The sequence below is a fragment of the Harpia harpyja genome, chromosome 18 (genome assembly GCF_026419915.1).
Source record: "Harpia harpyja isolate bHarHar1 chromosome 18, bHarHar1 primary haplotype, whole genome shotgun sequence".
NCBI lineage: Eukaryota > Metazoa > Chordata > Aves > Accipitriformes > Accipitridae > Harpia > Harpia harpyja.
The window spans coordinates 20,604,774-20,627,181 of NC_068957.1; positions in this window are offsets into that span (position 1 = coordinate 20,604,774).

Consider the following 22,408-nt stretch of genomic DNA (forward strand, 5'->3'; position numbering starts at 1 on the left):
GGGGAAAAAATTCTTCATTCCAATGAATATTACTGCTTCATCCAATTGCCTGCTGTAATACCTTTTATTTAGCTGACTTGTAGAGGTTGAAGAGAGGATCAGACTTTCATTTCTTTCTCCTTCTGGCGAAGTTAAAAGTGACACTTTCACGAAGGTTAAGGGAAAAAGGTTTTGATCCACAGAAATCAGGGGTCTACGCCTGACACCTTTCAAGTCGCGGGGGGTCTGCTATCAGCTGGAATGTCAACAGGTTTTCCTGGGGTTCATTGATTCCTGTCACCTGTCTAATCATCCCTTTCCTGAGATGATTAAGACATGCAAATAGTATCTGGGCCCCATGTCTTCCTCAAGGTTTTCACACAGAGCCACTAAAAAGAGATCAAATCAACTGTTTTGAAAACTTAAGAGATAATTCAGTGGCTATTTTCTTTGGGCCCTGCAAAAATTAAGCTGACTTTTGTGCCTTAATTACTGCTATATTTGATGAACGTAGACCTTAAAAAACACAATCTGTGAAGATCTCCTAGCACAGCTGAGTTTGACTCACTAGAGCTTGCCTCTGGCAGGAGAAGGTTTATAGCTACTTCTCAGCATATTTGAAAGAAGATTATTGCTGCTGACGCATTGCAAAAAGGTAACATTTGTGTGCATCAGTGACTAAATTGCCCTCTATTATACCACATCCCGTAAAATGACAAACCTCATCAATAAAAAAATGCAATAAAGAAGGTACTTTGGGATTTGTCTAGCTGTGGGGAGCTAGAAGTACTTAATAATGTTGAATAGCTATATCCAGTGGCAGGTGGGAGGAGTTACTGCTTGTTATTGGAAAATTACTGACTGTGGATGATATTTTGGAAAGTTTTTCTTGTTTTCTAATTTCCCAGGTGAAGAAAGAAATCAGTCATGACACCAGACATTAAAAAAGTGGAAAGAAAAATCTATTCAGAAGTGAGCAGATAACAAAGAAATGCCGAGAGGAACAGATTTTTTTAAAAGTTAACATTTGAAGAATAAATTTTGTCCAAGCTTTAATGTTGGGAGGGCGGGGGGAACTATTACAGGTGGATAGCTAAGTAGCATCCAGAAGAGGTGGAAAGAAGGAATAGTCACAAGTGAAGGCTGGTTGTTGCCAGATGACCCTACAGGTTAACATAGTTGGAAGAGCAGTATATCGAAGAGGTTAATATGACTCTGAAGTAGCACCTCTAGTTCACTGGTAGTTAAATTGCCTTGTTGATCTTGTTAAAAGATAACAGCTTTAATTTATTTTATTTTTCAATTTCTATAAAAACAGTGTTATTCTTTATCTTCAGCTGTGACACAATGGTACATGTAATTCAGCCTAAGGTAAGCTTCAAGAAGGGCACATGGTAATGTGTGTTTCCGTGACCCGTGACTTCCCTGTTGTCTTCCTTCTAGCAAACACAAGGAGGACAGATACAATTTTCTCTTTAAGTGGCTCTGTTAAGTGCATCTACCAACACTGTGCGCCAACATTTCTTTTTAAAATTGTAAATCATATTACGGAATGCAGAAAATGAGAAATACTAATAAATACTAAATTCTGCTTATCAATTTCATTTAAAGATTCTGTATAGGTCTTAATCTTACAAATGAGTAGAGATACTCTTTTCATCATTGGTAAGAGTAATCCTGTTTATTAAAGCCTCTATTCTTATACCTTTAAAGGTGGTACTATGTGCATAGTACCATCAGAAATTAAGATTTCTTAATGCTATATTTTTGCCTGCTACAATGAAGTAATTTCCTAACTGTAGAATCTGTTTCTCTGAACAAGACCAAGTACTTACACAATTTTGCTTTCATAGTAGTGTGGTACCTGCCTATGGAAAATGGCAGATGTTCAGGAGTGGTTTTTTCCTTGTCTTGACATCAAATGGTAAAAAGAGTCATAGAATTAAGGACAAAATAGAGCATTTAGATTATATATTTATTTATTTATTAACAGACATCTTTACATTTAATGGTGTCCTTTAACTAAAAGGACATGAACTTCTTTTGAACATACATGTGATAGGTTAATAAGACCTAGCCTTGGAGTGGATAGGTTTCAAAGTACATCTTTTGTACCTTTCATCTTTCTTTGTTAAAGCAAAGTTCATCTTTTATTCTTGAATTTTAGCCAAGGGTTACCATCTATACCACGGCAGAATTGTTATGTAAAATAGAAAAGGCAACAAAAAGGGAAACTGGGGAAGTGAGCGAGGTTGAAAAACAGTAAGAGTCCTGCATGTATTTAACTTCACTATTTAGCTCTGGAGGTGATCTATTCCTGTGCATTTTACATAAGCTGTTTGTAATATCCTGGCCTCATTTAATCAGTGAAAATCTAGAGGAGCCTTGAAGACAGAGGCTTGCTTCGTCAGACAGGGCTGCACTAGTGCTTACTCTCAGTTTGTCCATCATTTTAGGATTACGTTCTCCTCCTCTTTTTGGCAGATGTTTCTTTGAACCAAGCAGGATCGTCCTACTGCCATTTCCAGCTTTTCTCCTCTCTGATGTGGGTTTTTTGAAGTTTATGTTTTAACAGTGAGGGAGTTACAAATTGATCTACACTTTCACTGAACTGCACAAACTATTTACATTGTTATGGGGCAGGTATGAAAGCTGCTGTTGAAATTAAAATCTGCAGCATACAATGCTTTTGAGTGTTGAGAATTTTTTAGATTAATTCTGTTTGCGTGATAAGTGCCTCTGAATTTCAGAGGGAATTATATCTTCATCTAAGCTTGTCTGAAATACTGCAACTTCATGAATGTTACAAAAGACAATTAATGGGAAGAGTCAGCAAGCCATTCATTGTTTTCTTACAAGTTGAAAGCTTAGCTTTACCAGTTGCTATTTTACCAGACTTCTACAAATATTAAAAGTATTTTTTTTTCTGAAAAACACTTTTTTTTGATTACACTAATCTTTTGGAATATTACCAAATCCTCTGCTACTTTTGTGGTGATTATTATCAGTAGGCTTTCTTTTGTATGTCAGATAGATAAAATGTGTGACTTTTTAGGTAGCAGACAATGCTTTTCTGGCTGCCTCATGTTGCTTTGTATTAACTTCAAGTTTTTAAATCAAGGACCTGAGGAAGGCTGCCCTTACATAAACTAATCACTGACGAAGCTACCATTGATTAACTGTTGGGCTTTCATTGATTGCATGGTTACAGTTCCACAGGATAATTTCAAACTTTATTTGTGTAGTGTTTCTAAATCCTAAAAGAGCATTTTGTATATTGTATGCATTACGGTGCGATTGTCAGATATAAATCAGGAAAAGGGAAGAATTTTTTTCCCTGGAAGTGCCAAGAACTTTTGTATACTTTATTCCTGATTCGCTAAAATAAAGGTTTCTTATGCTATTATCTTTAAAAAAAAAAAAAAAGGTAGGTTTTCCAGCATTAGAAAAGGAAGTGGTTGGTGCTGCTATGATTCCATTCTATAAATAACTGTAAATTCCACTGTAAATAACAGTGAATTAATAACATTTTCCATCTGAGGGTCTCAAACCAGGTCATCGAACACTTTTTTAAAGAAGAGAATGAACCACAGTGAAGTTTGGCCACAGGATGAAATGTTTTGCTGTGGAAATGGAAGAGCAGCCCACTTCTCGCACGTGCTGTAGGCTGCCCCGGTGCGTTCAGTACAGCTTCTAGTTGGGTGTTGCTCTCCTCTGCCATCTGGAAGGCAGCTTGGAGGAGATGCAAACATGTGCAGAGGAGTATCTGAAGATGTGTTCTTTTTAGGTGAAGTTCTCCTCTCCTCTACAGTCCCTCCTATGAGAAGCAGTCTTTCTGAATCTCTTGCTGTCCATAATGATTTCTTTCATGGATGCCAGCTTACCTTTTTGGAAGCCTTAGCGCTGCAGAACTGCAGTACTGCTGTATGGTGAGGGGCAAGCAGGTGACATTTCATACCATTATTTTTGCAATTATCTAATCAAAGTTAAGCTAAGGAGTCCCCTTTCACTCGTACCTCCCACATCTCAGGTACAGCTGGCTTTATCTGCACTTTTGAGTCCTGGACATTATTTTTCTTGGCTATTTGATCCAGTTAATTATTTTGCAGCCTCCCAGGTGTATCCTTGGCTCTTTGTGAACTAATGCTCCAACAGAAGGCCAAGATTTTTCTTTCCAGAGGAGCAAAAAAGGTTGCGTCACTAATATATGCAGGATGCATACTAGCTACTAACATATGCCCATAGGGAATGGGGTCTAGTATCCCATCTTGGACTTGCAAAATTGAACTTAGTTTCTGCCACTTCATTTCACTTTCTTCTTTACTTTCATTACAAAAATTCTACTGGCTTTTTGAGAAGGAGATTATTCCCATCCTTTGACTTGTGAGAGTAAGCAGACCTCTTCAGTATGCCTGTTGCTTGGAATTAGATGTTACAGATAGCCTGCCTCATTAGTGTACTTTCCTAAGGGGACTCAAATATTTTAAGCTCTGTTCTGTTTTGAACACTGTTCTGTTCTGATCCTGTTCTGCTCTGACAAGCAAGCCTTAAAGCTAGCATAGCTGTGCTGACTGCTTGAATTCTAGCCCTTCATTTCTGCAGGCTGCAACACCTTCTTCTTCAGCATTAGTTGCATCAGACCTTTCATGGCTTAGACTGAACTACAGACTGCCCAGAGAATTGCAGCTGAGCCAGGCTGTAAGTGGTGTGATAGCAGCCTCCTGAAAAATACGGGGTGCTCATTCCCCCTTCTCCAAATCCAGGTGTTCTTTCCTTTTTGTGTCATCTTATCCTTGTTCTAGTAATGTCTTGTCTTCGTTGAAGTTCCACTGACGAAGTCTCATGTACCACCGTCTACAAATGCTACAGTAAATATATTTTTTTTTTTTGCATCTACTTTGCCTTTCTGCTTTTGCTTTTCAGAAGGTAGACTGTTCTCAGAGAGTGCAGTAACAGTAACAGAGAGCCCCCAGCTGAACTCATACATGTTCCTGAATATAATGGAAAGGGTCATTTGGCAATTTGGATGTGGGGGATGTACTGTGGATGTATTTCTGAAGTAATTTCAGAAAAGAGTAGCTTTGACCAGTATTTGATCATGTTTCTACTATTTGTGAGGATTGTATTCCATTGTGGCTTACTTGGAGTATGGTTTTTGTTTTTTCTATCAGGCAGGGACATATAACCAGTTGTCAGAAAAGCAGTCAAGCTATTTGACAAATGAAAAATCTATGTAATTAACAGTATTGTGGTATGGATGTCTGAGATCATGTTTAGGTTTTGTGGGGATTTCAGATAGATTCTTTTCAGCGGTGATACGGATAGGAACATGCGTTCAGCTAGACTGTTATGTGATGATTACCTGGGTTCATAACTGGTAATGAAATGGGATGATACAGGTAGATTCATACCAGAGAAAAGTGCAACATACAGGAGTGAGAAGATACAGCTACAATTTTTCTTCTAGGAAGAGAAAGATAAACAGTGAAGTAAAGTTACAAGGAAACAAATTCAGGTGTTGGTTTGTAGAAGCTAAATAAATAATGAGCAGCTCTCAGCTGCATGGATTTTATTATTAAAAGAACAGATTTAATATTATTGGGTTGACTTAAACTCTTTTATTTCATAATTTATGATAGAACTTTATAGTTAACACTTGTATAAAGAAGAGAGTGGCAGAGGTTTATGACTTTTAAAAACACTTAAGGTATTTTGGCAAATAGTGTGGGGCAACTATCATTTCAAATAATGAAGATACTTAAATAAGATAATAGATTATTCCTGTTATCATTTTAATGCCTATATTTTTGCCCAGTAAAGTTGATATGAAATGGCAATTTCATCATAATCTTCTTCACAAAATTTTAGTGCTGTAATGTGTAGCATGGTTATAAACTTATGACTGGGATAGAAAATAGATGACAGTATTTTTTGCCTGGAAGAAACTTTTAAAATCAAATAGAAGTGAGCCTGTTTATATGCATATAATTATGATCATATTTTACAATCTTTTCTTTATATGAGCATATTGGCTTTGGCAGATTGTTAATTTTGCTTTTAGGGCGTGCAATCAAATTTAAAGAAAATGTTTTTATTGAAGCTATTATAATCTGAATCTGTTACATGAGGCCAGTGGCTCATTGCTTTTCTTCTCAAAGTAGTTACAATCCAGAGCTGAATTGTTAAATAGTATGAGAGATTTCTAAATAGATTAATAATTTTATTATTAAAATATATATGGGAGAAAGCTTAAAATGGAGAGACTATACCTTGCCATATGCAATTACAGAAGAGAGATATTAATTATCTCTCATAAACTGTCTTTGATTTCTTGGATCTAGCAGCTTTAAGACAAAAATCTGACATAAGGAGTGAATACTGCAGTATTTAATTGTTAGATTCATAAAATATGTGAGTTGTTAAAGGAAAAATTGGGCAAAAATATATCGAGAGGCCATTGTCCTGAATAACTGAATCCTTTGTTTCACTTATTTCAAAGTATATTTGTAGTATAGTCTGCAGTCTAACAACAGATGTACTGTATGAGCAAGCGTATGGAATTAAGGACTACTGTATACTTCATATATATGAAGGAAAAGATTTATGCTTAGAAATGAAACCATTAATGTTATATTCTGAATCATGAATGCTTGACCAAGTAACCTGCTTGTATGTAACGATGCTGGAGCACTTCACATATATATTCTTATAGCTCTCTCAATCTACATAGAGTTCTTAAACATTCTACAGTACTTAGTGAAGCCAGTTTCAGAGTGATGTCTATTAAAAATAAATGTTAATGTTTCAGGAAAGTGTAGATGTTTAAAGGTGATTTGTGGTTTCTTTCTTTTAAATAGTGAGAATTGTGTACTGCAGGACAAGTTCAGGAAGTATGAAAGCACTTTACAAAGGAAAGAGATTGAGTATGGTGTAAAATATTAAAGCTTTATACTGACAGATCTGTTTTTATTTAAATTTTTATTGAATTTTTTCTTTGAAGTAACAACAAGAGACACATACTGTTGGCAGATAAACGATGCTGTGCTGAATGAGTGTCTACTTAACCCTAGAACTGTCAGACACCATTATTTTCAATGTCAAGGAGCTGGAAAACTTTATGCAATGTATTCTGTTCTTCAAATTAAAATGGTCGAATTTCTGTTCTTTTATACATTTCTATGCCACAGCTACATGTGATATCTAGACTAGCTCAGCAGGGAATGCTCAATTTGGCTCTAGACCTGCTTAAACATGAAGCCAAATTATGCTTCGGGTTATCTTGAAAGCTCAAGCAGCAGTGCCTGAAGCACTGATGTTGTTCTTCTTTTGCTCCAAGTTTTAAAATATACTAATGTCTGAAGCAGATATACTATTGTCCTGATTAATAAATGTAACAATGTAAAAATCTCTCAAGAGTACAGTGTGTAATTCTATGAAGGCAAGAATTTGCAATAAGTTAAATTCTACATCCATAGTTGATATTTACCCGTTAAAAGTGATTTGAGGACATATTAGTATTTTAAATTAGGGATCGTCATTATGTACATCTCTGATGAACTTGCTATCACAAAAGGCTTGTGCATTGCTCTTGCTAGCATTTTCATGTTTGACCAGAGCATGTAGGTTCCCAGATACCCGACGGCTAGTGCCCAGAAAGACACTGTGCTAGTGCTGTACTGTGCTTTTGGATTCTGATTAAACATTCATTTAGTAAATACACAAATAATGCATAGGAAAACTATGACAAAGGATAACTCAGGTTACCGGGGACCTCAGGAGGTCATCTAGTCCAACCTCCTGCTCTAAACAGGGTCAGCTATGAGCTCAGGACTTCATCCAGTGTGTTCTTGGAAACCTTCCACAACCTCTCTAAGCAGCCTCAAGCAGCATTTTCTTGAGTGTCCTCATGGCAATAAATACCCATGCAGTAACTGATTAGTTCAAGGCATTGAAAATACGTTTGATCATTATATGATGATGAGCTGATTTAAGCCATTTTCTGTATGTGCAGGTTTTTCCTCTAGTATTTGCTTTTCTCTGTTTTTCATCACACTGCATTTTTTATGTTTCCAACTACATCGTTTTAGCCATGACACCTCACTTTCTTTTCTGCAATGTATAATCTTAAGCAGGAGAAACATTTCTTTACCTTCATACACTAAAAGGAGTCTTTTCATATGTAATTTTTATATAATTGAGATAAACCCAAGAATTGCTAGAATCTTAATGCTTTCATTAAGCATGAGGCAGAAAAATGTGAATTATGTATGTATCAGTCATTTCACACATCCTTGTAATCTTTGAATGTTACTCAGGAACTTGCATCGACTCTTGAAGGCCTGATATGACTTTAGAGAAAAAATGCATGTGTGTGTAGATACCTAGAGCTTAGTTTTTAATATTGAGTCAACCTCAGTGATCACTTTTGAGATCATAGTATTGTGTGTACATACTTGCTGATGGCATTTTGCTTTCTTTCAGCGTTATTACTTTGCATATATAGAAAGCAGCTTTGCAGAAAAAGATCTGAGGGTTCTAGTACACAACACGTTGAACATGAGTCAACAGAGTACCTTTCCAGTCAAAAAGGTCTGGGCCGTACAGTGAATTTTGGGTGTACTAGCAAGACTGTAGCCAGCAGGTTGAGGGAAGCCACTCTGTTCAGCCCTTGAGACCCTGTCTCGAGTATTTCCTCCAGTTTTGGGCTCCCAAGATAATGGAGCAGGTCCAAGAGAGGCCACCAGGATGGTGTCAGGGGGCTGGAGCACAGGGAGAGACCGACAGAGTTGGGTATGTTCATCCTTCAGATAAAAAGCTGAAGAGGACATCCTATTGCTGCCTACAGCTGCATGGTGGGAGGGTGGAGAGAAGAAACCAGACTCTTCTTGGAGATGCTTGGTGACAGAATGAGAAGCAGTGGACACAAATTGCAACACAGGAAATTCCAAGTAGGCATAAGAAAAACTGTTTTCACCAGGAGGGAGGCCGCTTGGAACGGGTCCCTGAGCAGCTGTAGAGTCTGCAGACCTGGAGACTTTCAGGGCTCGACTGGACTCGGCCTCAGCAACCTGCTTTAGGTGGCCCTGGGGTTGGACTAGAGACCTCCAGAGGTCCCTTCCAAACTATATTAATTTATGATTCTATATTAAATTAGGTATTTTGTAACTATTACTAAATGTTACTAAACTAGAAGTAAAAAGAATCTTAAACTCTCTCATGTCGGGAAATTTCTTAGATACTTTGTCAAACAGTAAGGAGCTGGTAAATAAGGAAGTAACCTTTAAGGACTTCTTGAGTATGATTCATCTGAATAAAGGTAAAATGCTTGTACTGAAAAGTTTCTACATCTAAGCTAGTCATCAAAGTCTCCCTTTACACTGAGATGGGACCTGTCAGTACAGTCTGTGGAGTTGCCTATGTTTTGTTGGATGAATTATGCTCTAAATTCCATTGGTCTTACTGCTTACATCTCCACTGACTGCTTTTGATGCAGACAGCTAGTTGAATGACATGAATTAGACCATTTCTCTCTCCTATTTTCCTATGCTTTTGCACCTTTGGTTTTTTTTTGTTTTTTTTTTTCAATTCTGTAAGCAAAGGCCATGCATTCTGTGAGCTTTACTGTACTGGTTTTACAACAGGTAAATCATAAGCTCCTTTGTCAGAAGGTGTGATCTACTTGACTGCAAGTAAATGGGAAAAGGTTTCCTTATGTTGCGTGATACTTTATAGGCCCACTCATCAGGATTTTGCTTGGAATAAAAATACTAGATGAGATGCCTGAATCTGATGCATTACAGTGAGTTTTAATTGGTTGCTAATAGAGAAGGAAGAGCACAGGAGGGGCTGCATCCCCAGAGCTCATTGCCATGTATTCTCTGTTCCATGTGACCCTGTGGCCACATCCTTCAATGTCAATCAACTTTATGAAAATGCAGAACTTTTTTTTTTCCCTTTGTAAGATGGAATATGTATGGCCACATACTTCTTAATTCATTGCAAAGAGTCTGCTGGGTTGGACTGCAGAGATATGAGAGAGGCCACCGATATTCCTTTAGTATTGACAAATATTTCAGTACTAGTATTCCAGTGTATATCGTGGCAACATTCATGAGGGTCACTCATGTTAAAGTCATTTAGTATATTCTTGGATGACAGGTATAATCATTAATTGTAGTAATGATTCTCTGTCCCTGATTTCCTTTTCACTCATAGTAGGCAGGCCTTCCTCTCATGTTTTGAAAGAAAGGGTAAACTCAAGAACAAACACAGGGCTTTTGCCCTGCAGGTCTATAATCTCTTCTAATATATCCTTAAAATTACCTGATCAAAAGCTCTGCATAAATTCCTGTCAGAAATTCTAATGTGTTCTCTCCATTCGCTCACATCCTTCATTTACCTCCCAAGAAGAAAACTCATAACATCAGTGAGATGAGAGGATGAGTTTTAAGCTCTGCTAAGACCTTGGGAAATCAAGACAGAGCCATGGAAACTGCCATATAAGCAATCCCCGTCAGCTTCATCACCTACTTTAATTCCAGCGACACAGAGTACTAGTGGCTGAATTCCTTGATTGCAAACTCGTGGGAATCAGTGGGTTGTGTTTAATCTGTGAATTATTTTATAATGGAATATGCTGAGTTAACAAGTGTGATGGGTTGGCACAGAGCACCACTGTCTGTATGATATGGAACTTGGTGGACAACGCTCACAAAGAAGTTTTGAAGCTGGTGAGGAGAGGCTTCTGCACCAAGCCAGTCCCTTCCCATTCTCCATACCTGACTTGCTCTTTTTTAATATATTAACAAAACTAGTGAAAAAAAAAATATTAATAAGTGGTTACTTCAGCCATTTTACTACTTTACTTGAGGTGGGGACAGGATTTTCTTTGCTACATTTTCCAAAGATAGATCTGATTTACTCTGTAAAGTGGTGAAATGCTCTGCAAATACTGCAAAGACAGAGTTGTGCTAGTTGTGTGTTGTGCCTGAACAGCAGGAAAGGAGAAAACAGGTGCTAAACTGCAACGATTAGCATATGTATACCAACTGACGAGGTGTTAAACATAAGCTCATGCAGAGGTGTCAAAACCCTGGCCAAAGGATCTTTTATAACCTGTTATGTGAAATAATACAGATGATATAAACAACAATGGAATGTAAAGGGCTTCAAACACCAAATGACCTGGACAAAATCACTACAACTCATTTACCAGGATACGTATTTTCAGGAGATTTGCAGTGTGTGTCTGTTCAGAACCAATGCATTTCTCAACATAGTTAATGATCGGATAATTTAATGATGGTTTCAAAACAAATGAATGCTTCATTGTGTGCTACTGCATCGTAGCCTTAAAATTTGATCTCATATTTTCTTTTGTCACTTGTATCATTTACTGTGTGATATTTTTTTTCGTTAAGAATTGCTTGCAGTGGAAGCTGGAATGCAAGATTTAGTGATCTTGGTTTAAAATGTTGTCATGGTCTGCTTCTTTTCACACACTGAAATTATCAGGTTCTGTTACAGACTGTGCTCTTCTCTTTCATTTTTATGCCATATATTCTTTATGATCAGTTAATAAATGCACTTAACAGTAATACATGTGAATCTGATAGTTATGCATCTTTCATGAATTTTTCCTTAAACTTTTGCTCTCTATTTCATGCCCCAGGCATGTCTTGAACTTTTTTCCTTTCTATTGTCAATATAACCTTCATTGTCTCAATTTTCATTTTGTTGTCTTCATGATAACTGAAGGATTCAGTCCCCAGTAGAAGAGCTTGCTACTTTCAGTTATTAATATTTACTGGTATGTAATATCCAAGCCTTTTTTTAATTACAATAGAGTAAAAAAGTCTATTATTAAAATAAGATACTGCTCTAATTTTCTGCATCTCTTCCTTTATTATTTTGGTAGTTTTGTGAAAAGTGGTACTGTTAGAAGCTGCCAATCGCCTGGAAGATGTCTCTGGGCCTTATCATGAGAGCTGTTCTCACGGTGAGACACTATCCCACGCTACATTAAACTTTTCCTCTTCCCAGCCCTCATCTGACAGTATCCCTTTGGACAAAAGCCATTCTCCCTTAATCACCCATTTTTTACTATTGTTATACAAATAAATGTTTGTAAAAAACATACTTCTGGAATTAAGTTGTGACTCTCTTGAAAAATAATCAAATGTCTAAATCTGGGGATCAGTCTCTAGAATGGTCTTATCCTGTTTGATCTTGTCTGACCTTGCTTGTACCCAAGTAAAACCTCCAGGTAGGTTCTGGTGCACTTGATAATCTCAATGTCTTCTTGTACCATGGTGGCTTTGCTGACAGTTTTGACTTTACAACGGTTTGAAGATGTGGCCAAAGTAGTATAACATGAAGTAGGCTGAGAAGTGGAAGGCTCCATGTGAACACTGTGGGATACTTGCCAAATAAACTACTTTAGTTTGTCTATTAATCAAAAGCGTTATCAAACATATTGTCATTTGCAGTCTAATCTTATGATAAAATATTACAGTTACGAGTGTAGTAAATGAAAGTATAATAAAGCTTAGAAGTAGGAATGGTACACTGGTTAACATAGTTCTTTTCCACCCTTAATGGAAAGCACATGTTCTTTATTATATTTTGTGTATTGTAATCAACACATTGTAAAGAGACTGATTCTGGCGGGTGCTGAGCATATTCACATCTTGCTGATTTTTAGCACAATGACTGAGGCAATTGGACTTCCATTATTTTTCAGTGACTGATTATTCCTAGTTGGCAACAGTTCAAGAAGCTTTTAAGCATATGCTTACCTTTTTCCATTTGGGTGAGCTCAACCATAGCAAGAAAGCATTTAAGGACATAGTCAGATGTAGTTCTTCAGATCTTGCCAGTCAGTCTTGAGAATCACAGCTACTCATCTTAACCTGCACAGAAATTGTGAATTTTATTTGGCTTTACACTGAGTTACAGCCTCAACATGAAGCTCATATCTTAGAACAGTGAGTTTGGAGTGGAGGATGTGAGCTAGTATATATGTAGCCTCTTTTTTTTTTTTTTTTTTTTTTAAGATTTTGCATTTAACGAATGAGCCATTCATTAACATGAGATTGCCACTTTCCTGGCTGATTGGCCAAGTACTGAGAATTTCAGAACTGAGGTTACAGAACCTCTACTTTATATAAATCAATTCTTATAAAATTGTTTCAGAAAAATACTTTCCTGCAGATTCAAAATTAATTGCCAGCTTCCAATTAATTAGATTTCTGAAAATATGGTGAGGTGGGCAAATTGTACTGTACTCTATCATATGGAGACTGTGTCATTTAACTGTTATGTCTCATGTGAAAAAGAAAACTGAAAAAAAAGGAGGAAAGTTATATGCTACTTTTCTACAATAACTTATTTCCTTTATTTTAAAAGAGATTGGTTGCTTGTCGATTCTTACAGTCCCTGCAGCAATATAAGGGTTAGGATTTTTAAAAAGTAGACAATATATTTATTCTGCACTATGTTCCTCTTTTTGTCCAGATTGTTAATAAATAATGTGGATACAGATCAAGGCTAGCACATTGCCAGCATGGTGTTGAAACTTTACTCATCTTACGAGATGGGGCTGGGTTTTTGGAAAGGGAAAGAGCATGCACCAGATGGCATTCATCAATGTCCACTCAGATAATAGCAGAAGCACTCATTGCCAGTAGGCCTTGAGACATGAAATAATAAATCTTCCTTGTTACAGTGTAATTAACTGTTAAAATGTTAAGTGAGGTCTCACTGGATATATTAGATGGGATTTAGAATATGGGTAAAAGAGTTGGTATGTTTCTATTAGTTACGGTATGAAATCTTGACTGGTAGACAGCCACACAAGCAACAGCAAAGTGAAGCTTTGCGGCACCTTACACAGGGTGTTGCAGGGGATTAAATAAAGGTAATTACCCTCCGCTGTGCTATTAGTGTTTTGGGATTCTTTCCTATATAGTGAGAAGGAGGCTGGAGTTGTGAAGCCCTTAATCCCACTTGTCAGGGAATCTATCAATAAGAGCTTCTGTAGCACAACTTCTTTTCTGTATCAGTGCAAGGTTTAATATCTAATTTTTCCAATAATAGGTCATTTTGTTCCCACACATGTTAACCACAAAGTTCATTTTCTCTTTGTTGATTGTGTTAGAGATGCAAGGCAAACTTCCCAACAAATATAACTGAATAATGTTTAAAATCTGGTGTGAGGGAGTTGAATTTTCATAGCTTAATTAGTGTCAGCAGGTTGCCAATTAATTAATGAAATTCTTTTGTGCTATCTCCAGCTGTATTTAATTAGACTGGTTTTAGAGGAGAGAAGGCTATTGTCTAACTGTAGCTAGGTGATGAAGCTTTTTTCAAAAATTGTGCTTTGCACCTTGTTAAAGGCTTTTTTTTCTTTCAAATTCTGAATTCTTCACATTCTGCAAATGAGTACAGTGTGTTCTGTCAGCCAACAAGTGGTTAGCAGGGTTATTAGCTTTATGATATGACATGGAAGCATTTCTAGATTACAGTGTTTTAGATAAACCATTGAAGTTCATCAGGGAAAAAAAGACAGTGTGATTAATTAAAAATGTATTTGTTAAGATCCAAGTTAGATGCTGGTATAATCCAATCTAATGATATGGCATTTTAGAAGAGGACTGTATTAAATTACAACAGGGAAGACCAGACCATTATTTGTTTCGTTAATTTAAAAGACTTAAAAATGTATAATCTAAAAGTAATGAACTCTAAGTTAAAATTTTGCACAAGCCAAGACTTGTCAGAAACATCTGAATATTAATGTTGTTGGATTTTTAGTAACAGAACTTGTATCTCATGATAAAGTGAACTTCTAGTATCCCTCCATAGTTCATAGTTCGCTTTCCAGTTACTCCCAGCACACCCGTATTAAAAATAGTGATTTCTCTCAACTTTGCTTAAAACAGAAAATGTATTTTAAAAAAACAAAAGAAAGTGAAGAAACTTTTTTATCTTGGTAATAAAAGTAACAGCTGTAGATGATCAGGATCATCATTCTTTTCCTAACTTTCTAACTCATTGACAAATACAAGCACCAATTATCTGCATTTTACTCTTTCTTTCCTACTTAAGCATCCTTAATGGTTATTCTAAATACCGTAAATGGGAGGGCCCACCCTGGGTATTGATAACAAATGTGGAAGACTTCAGCATGTCAGTGGAGAAAAGATGTCAAACATTAGCAAAAGGCAATGCATCACTGTGTCAAAATTTAGTACTTGAAAGCCATTTTCAAGCGCAAGAGTATTTTAAGTCCATTGTTATTGAAAAGTGATAAAGAAAATAGCTGTAAGTAAAAATACAACTCTCTCTTTACAGGAAGTTAAATTTAAGGTGTAGCTTTAATTATTTCCTTTCCCAGACTTAACTATGCATCACCACCCCCTAAACTGTGAATTAGGAATGGAAGTATTTATCCAGCTGACTGCATCCAGAAGCAAAACCGAGCTTTTAATTTGACAATCACAACATAAATAGTTTCAGACCAGGATTCAGAAATTACATATAGATCATCTGGACACAAGTCTGCCTGTGCCTAGTTATACGTGCATGGAGAGAGATCAAAATTCTGTTTTCATGAAAACAGAATGGCACTAAATGGTTTTGCTAAATTGTTTAATTTGTATTTAGGAAAAAATGCCGTTCCACTGTAGAATGTGCCCTTACATATTTATGTATCGGTGTTAATCTCTTCAGGATTATGCCAAAACATTATTGTTTAAAACTTATGGGCACAGGTGGGAGCAGCTATTTACTTTCTGTGCATTTTGCGATAATCTTGTCAGTTCATCATAGAGTTCCTTGGGCATCTCCATCCAGGTGCACTCAAATTGCAGTCATTGCAAATTATATACTTACCTTGGCAAAGCCTCCTTCCTTCTGTACCAGCATAATAGCTCCAGCTAACTAGAAAATTCACTCCACTGATTTTTTAAATTAAACAATACAAGCATTTAAGATATTATTTATATCTCTTAGAAGGGAAGAGCATGGGAAGGAACACCCTGCATGACTGAATCCAGTTTCCTGCTAGTGCAGTCAGGCATAGGAAAGGGATTGTAAAATAAATTGATCAAGCTACATCTCAAAAGCAGTTAGGATCTTTATGTTGACTCTGCTGCTTCAGAATGCTGGAATGCTGCTGCAGAACACCACAGCCCAAGGAATTTTAATTTCATTTCAATTTATACATATAGCCATTGACCTTCATTTATCGTACTACATTCAACAGGATCATTCCAGTCCTTACTTTAGAATATCCCACATACCTGCTTCACACTTATAAACTTCATTTTTAAGCCTCTTTAATATCTCTGTCAAGTTATTTCCTTCTGTGTTGAAAAGTGTGATGAAGCAATGTGGTGCATAATGACTGAAACTGAAGGGCATGTTTTAATTCCTCCTATTGTAAACTAACACAATTGCTGTCAGAGTTACCTCTCAAGGACGATAATATACATAGCCTGTAAAAGCCATTGTTTTCAATTAGGTAATAAAATCATTACTTTGGGACTTAATTCCAGAGCCATGGGTAAGTAAAGGAAAAAAACTTTATCAGGTTATGTTCATCACTATTTATACAACATTGGCAGTTCTTCATTTGCAAATTGTGTTGTGATCACAGGTGAGCTGATGCATCTCTGCTGACTAGGACTGAATTGATCTTGCCTAGTCCAGCATTTAATTTGGCTTTCTGCTGCAAAGTCTATGAACGGAGTGGTGCGCTAATAATGTGTCCACTAAATCTATTCTTTATAGTTCGGTGAGGAGGTAGTTGTCTATTTTATTCTGGGAAGGACTTATACTTAGAAGTTAAAGGGGCAGTGATAGCTTTTAGGGCTAATATTTAAGTTGACTTGGTCAAACCCACCTCTTGACATTTATTTGTTTTACATTATAACTTTATATGAACTAGAAATAAAGGTGTTTTAATATATATCTAGATACACATATATATATATATAAAGATAGACGGGTGACTAATCTAGGTACACATCTTGTTTTCATTTTAAGGTAGAGTTGAATCTGAAAAGCTGTGTTATAAAAGATGTATAGCTTTTTAGAAACCTTGGGGGTTTTTTCAAAGTTTTAGAGCAGAATTACTTAGTGCTATCTGTGCCTGACTCTGCCTTTATTATAGTGACTATGAGGTTATGTTTTCAGATCTCAGTAAAGATTATGGTGGTTGTTTTATCTTTATTACTGTGTCATGGAATGCTATTTAGGTTCCTGTGTCTGGGAATCATGCAAAAAAACTTTGTGAACTGGGGGGAGCCAAACTGGAGTTTTCTGGTTAAAACAAAGTTTTTTTCCAAAATGAGGGAAGAGCAAAAATCTGTAAAGGTAAAAATCTGTTCATGCTACTGTTGTGAAGGGCTGCTTGGATTTGCAGGCAGATTGAATGTCTTTCCAGATGGTCAGTGCTTTCCTCAGCTATTTGCATGTTTTACTTTAATTGTCCTACCTAGAGTAGTGAAATACCAGTGCATAAAGGTCCAAGACTGAACATTTATTCATAATAAGCCACTAGCTGAAGTAATACAGCTCACAAAAGCTAAAAAGCATAGGGATTCACTTAAAGAGTTATGTATCAGGAGAAGGCTAGGTCTTTGTTTTTAATTGTGATATGTACACCACAGGTTATTTTTTTCATTTGCAATCCTGTCTGCTGGTTTAGGCAGTGTATATAATACATGCTCGTAAACTGAGAATCCGGTTACTTTCCCAGTCACCCCACTTGGTGTATCATGACAGATGGCTCCATATTAACTGTCTAAGGTATATTTGCATCTCTGAATTGAACATAAATATTGCTTTTTTAGTTCCTATGAGATTAAGCACGTTAATTCAGATTTTTCTTCTCAACACAAGCTTTACTTTTGTGCATAGTCATAATTGAGGTAGAGGGGTTCATTATCATATCGCACCGTATATTTCTAAACTTTAGTATTTTGTCTTCATGGTTACCATTAAATGGCAACATATGCTAATATAAATTTGAACAGGTCATCAGTAGTGTTCTTAAAGAGATTTTATGACATTTTTTCAGACAAACTAAGTCAAACAAAAGATGAAAAAAGGTAATAGGATTAAAGTTATGTTTAATATATGGAAATGCAAATTCAAGAACTTGCCTTTTAAAAATGCAATAAAAATCTTCCATTACTGGGAGTAAAGCTGTTGAGATATGCTATTTTCTTCGCCCAACTGGTTCACCAATTTTCAGTCTACTGTTCAGTTTCTCTATGGAGGAGAAATGGGGGGCGAAGTTCCTGTGATTCCCCGCAGGCAGGAAGAACTGAAGAGAACGGCGCCTTTCTCTGCTCTTCCGAGCTGTTTCTGCTCAGGATGTTGCCCAACATCTTCTAGTTTCTCACGGTCCCCTTGCTTCTCTGTGCTCTTCAGCATCCTACAGGTTTCCTCTCAAAGTTTTTCATGCTATTTATACATCCTTCCTCACTTGTACCTCCACTGCTTCAGTCCTCTGTAGAGATCAGCTTGTCAGCATTACTGTGGCATGTGGGGATTTTTAATGATACATTTTCATGTGCAGGTGTTTGAGGTGATAGTTCTGTTCTTTCAGTGGCTTGTGAATGGAGACGCATAACTTTTAATGGTGCCTTCAGCAAGTTTTCGCTGGTAACTGTTATAAGATGGAAGAATTGCTTCTGAGCTTTAGTAAACAGGTACCTTTTATCTTTTTGGCATCTGGTCCTCCAGCTTGAAGCCAAAGTGCTGCAGACCCATCTATCTGGAAAAAGGGAATATGCATTGATGTAATAAATAGGACACTGCTAAATCTAACCGTAAGTTTTATGATTTTTATGCAGATGAGCAGTAACCTGTGTTTCATGAGTCACTAATATCTCAGTTCTGAAGACCTGCTCATGTGACTTAATTTTATATATACATGTATATATGCCCCCAAATTTTGTCAAGAAGAAAAAGAAGAAGTTCATATGATGTATAAAACTTGGGATCATCGGAGGTGACACAGATACGTTCTTGTGCACAGACTCTGCCTTGCAATGCTGGAGTGGAGGGGTGAAAAATTCACAGGCTGCACCTTTGTGAGCATTTGCTTTTGATTGCTTTAATAAGCCCTTTTGACTTGCAAGACAGGTTGCAAAGGTTATTGAAAGAAAATGGTGGTCCTTATTTGTGGCTGCTGACTAAGTAGATTTCTGTCTGTGTATTGAAGTTTCCATTAGTGTCAGATTTTTAAATTTAAATTTTATAGCATCCATATTTGCTTCTGGGAATTGCAGTCAGTTCATTGTAACAAATAAAATCACAGTAAAATAACTTTGCTTTTTCACAGATCACAGATTATTGAATTGATGCTTTAACATGGAAATTTAGCATTTAAGGTGTATGTTATTACTGTCATTTTTGCTCTAAAGAAGCTTCTCAAAAAGTACTTTCACTTTAAAACTTCCTAAGTGCTTTACACTACACAGAATAAGGCAAATCTAACTTTGCACTATTGAACAGTAGGACAAAAGCTGTCTGTTAATAGACCAAGGAAATGATTGGGAGAAAAATGGAGTAGCTGAGTTTAGAGAAACTTGCACTTTTTTCTTAATGAGCAGTTTAACTGCCAATTGATCAGTCACTCAGCATTACAGTAAATGGTCAATGAAATATATAATGATGCAAGACTGCACTTTAACAAGACCGAATCTTGCAGCAATCAGGAATGCTTAAGGACAGAAAAATAAATACAGAGCAAATTTGTCTCTGTGCTTACTTTTCAAAAAAACCCAAAAGAGCAATAACAAACATTCAGGCAGCTAATCGATGGTATTCTTTATTACATGTGGTGACACACCTGCTCATGAATTTTCATTTTATGCTTTTGTCTTTTGTTTGTTTCTTTAATGCTACAGGATTTTTTTTACTGTTGGATTTCAGTCAAATCTGACTGCTAGACAATGATTGCATTTTTAAGGTCCTGAGCTCACAAATCTTTACGTACTTGCTTAATTGTATACATGTGAGCTCAAGGCAGCTATCCAAATGGATGAAACTGAGAATATTGGTATGTGTTGCGGTATTAATTCCTACATTAACAATTAGTTGGCCTAAGACTTAATGCAGGGAAGAATTTTCTATTTTTATAAATTTAAAAATATAAAGGTTTTAGTTTTCAGAAGCAAATCTTAGATTCTAATCAAGTAAGAATCAGAGCACATCACTGTCTTGCTCCTCACCAAAAACATGGTATCAAACAGTCCTTTGACCAGTGACATTTGCTAGTGCGAATGAGAAGTACTGGTAAAACAAACAGGTTCTTTTCTTCTTTTCTTTGCACGGGTGTGAAATGTACCATTATAGGCAGCTGTCAGTGTGAATGGGTTAACATTTACCTAATTTATAATGTGTGAAAATAGACACCTACCAGCAGAACTGGAACGGAAAGAGAACAGTCTCAAAAGAGCACAGTTCACATACCGTTTACCCCTCTTCCCTGACTCAGGTCCTCTGGCACTGAATACACTGTTTGGAGGGTTGTTAAATATTTGACTTTTACGCTGTGACCTCCTCTTTCAAGTGGGAAGGGAAATAGAAAGGCTCAGTTTGACGTCTCTCAAGAGATCAGGTGGAGTAATGGGTAGCACTTACCTTTTTTGATCCCCAAGTTGAAGAAGAAACTTTTTTTTCCTAGTAACTTGCAGTGAATGAAATTGCTATTCTCCGCGATGTGACCTAATGATCCTGGGAGGCTAAGAGAAGGTCATAGCATACATATAAAAGCAGCTTTTGACAGGACACAGGTGAGTGACTCTGATGCATCTTCCATTGACAATTTTCATCTTCAGAAATGCTCAGATTTCTGGGTGCGATCTACTTATTTCTGAGCAATCTTTTCAATGGGCTCGGAAGGATAGGAGAATCCCTGTATCTCTGTAGTCTCAGGTATGTGTACTGTACATGAACAGCCCATCTTTCTCTTGTAGCAGGTGCAAATAATGAATTTAATATTCAAGTAGTCTGCAAAAGGTACAGGGGAGTTTGGCAATTGCAGTATTAAACAAACTAATTATGATAGCATTAACAACTCTCTTCTCCATGCACAGCTTTAATTAAATTTGATTTTGTACCTAACAAAACTGTCTCGGGGCTTTGAAAAGAGTAGTGGTTCTGTTATTGATTAAGACTGAACGTGATTAACATTAATTATTGATTAAACTTCCCCATATCTTCATATAGCATCAAAGAGAGATTTATTGATGAACTCTGAAAGGTCTTACAACTGTAGTTATGCTGTAATTCCTTTTGACTACTGCTTAAGTGGAACATTCACGAGACATCTTTATGCATATGGAAATTGAGCATAAAGTCCATCTCCTAAACATTACCAGTTCAAGCACTTTAAATATTCTTGAAATATATATCTCTATTGAAGCATAAGTTTGTGTTGGAGGGTTTTGTTTGAAATTTTTTTGGGGGGTGAGACAGGAGGGAAATGAAGCAATGCAGACACTAGATTAAGACACTAACCTGAGATACAGGAGAGGCAGTTTGCTCCTGATTATATGTCTGGAATAGAAAATTCTGCAGCATTTCAGGCAGTCTTGTGGTTCTCTGTTAGTAATTTGCCTTAAGAATATTCTCTCTTGGTTTTTTAACACCTTCCTCCAAAGACAAAGCACTGGAAAATGCTTTGTCTTTGACAAATCATCATATGGCAGCAAAAAAAAAAAAAAATTAGATTACTGTATGAATAAATAATGCTTGAGTGAGGAAAATACTATAACATTGATCTTCAGGACCTTTGGGAATCGGAATGATTCTTACATTGGATTGTTAATTAATGAAAGGCTGTTGCAGAATTCTGTCTTCAAATAAATTGTCATCCCTTGTAATTTTTCAGGGGAAGTGAAACAGCAATTTAAGAGCTTTTCAGAATAATTGATCTACTTATTTATCAACTATCCCATGTGTTCAGTAAATATTCAACTGATGTCTTCTGAATTAAACAAAGAGTTTATTCTGTTAAATAAAGGATGATGCAACAGTGAGATAAAGAAGATGGTGCTTTAGAAGGGTGACTGTACAACCAGTGCAACTTCAGGCACCTAGCTCCAGATGAGAACTACAAATCCAAGCAAGAGGGTATGGATAATGTTAAGACAGTAGCTTGAGAGAAAGAAACATCCCTTTCCTTACTGTGTCCTGCTGGCTATACTGGTTAGGCAATTTTGGACTGATATTCATGACTCTTCCTACTCTTTGTATAGAGAACTCATTACCTGAATTGCTGAAATTCTGAAAGATGGATGTGTTGCCGAAATCCGGAATAAAACTCCTTAACAGCAATGAGAAGTTAAGAAGCAGGCACTCCTTTATTGCAGCGCTGGGCACACGGGGGATTGCTCCACCTATCGTG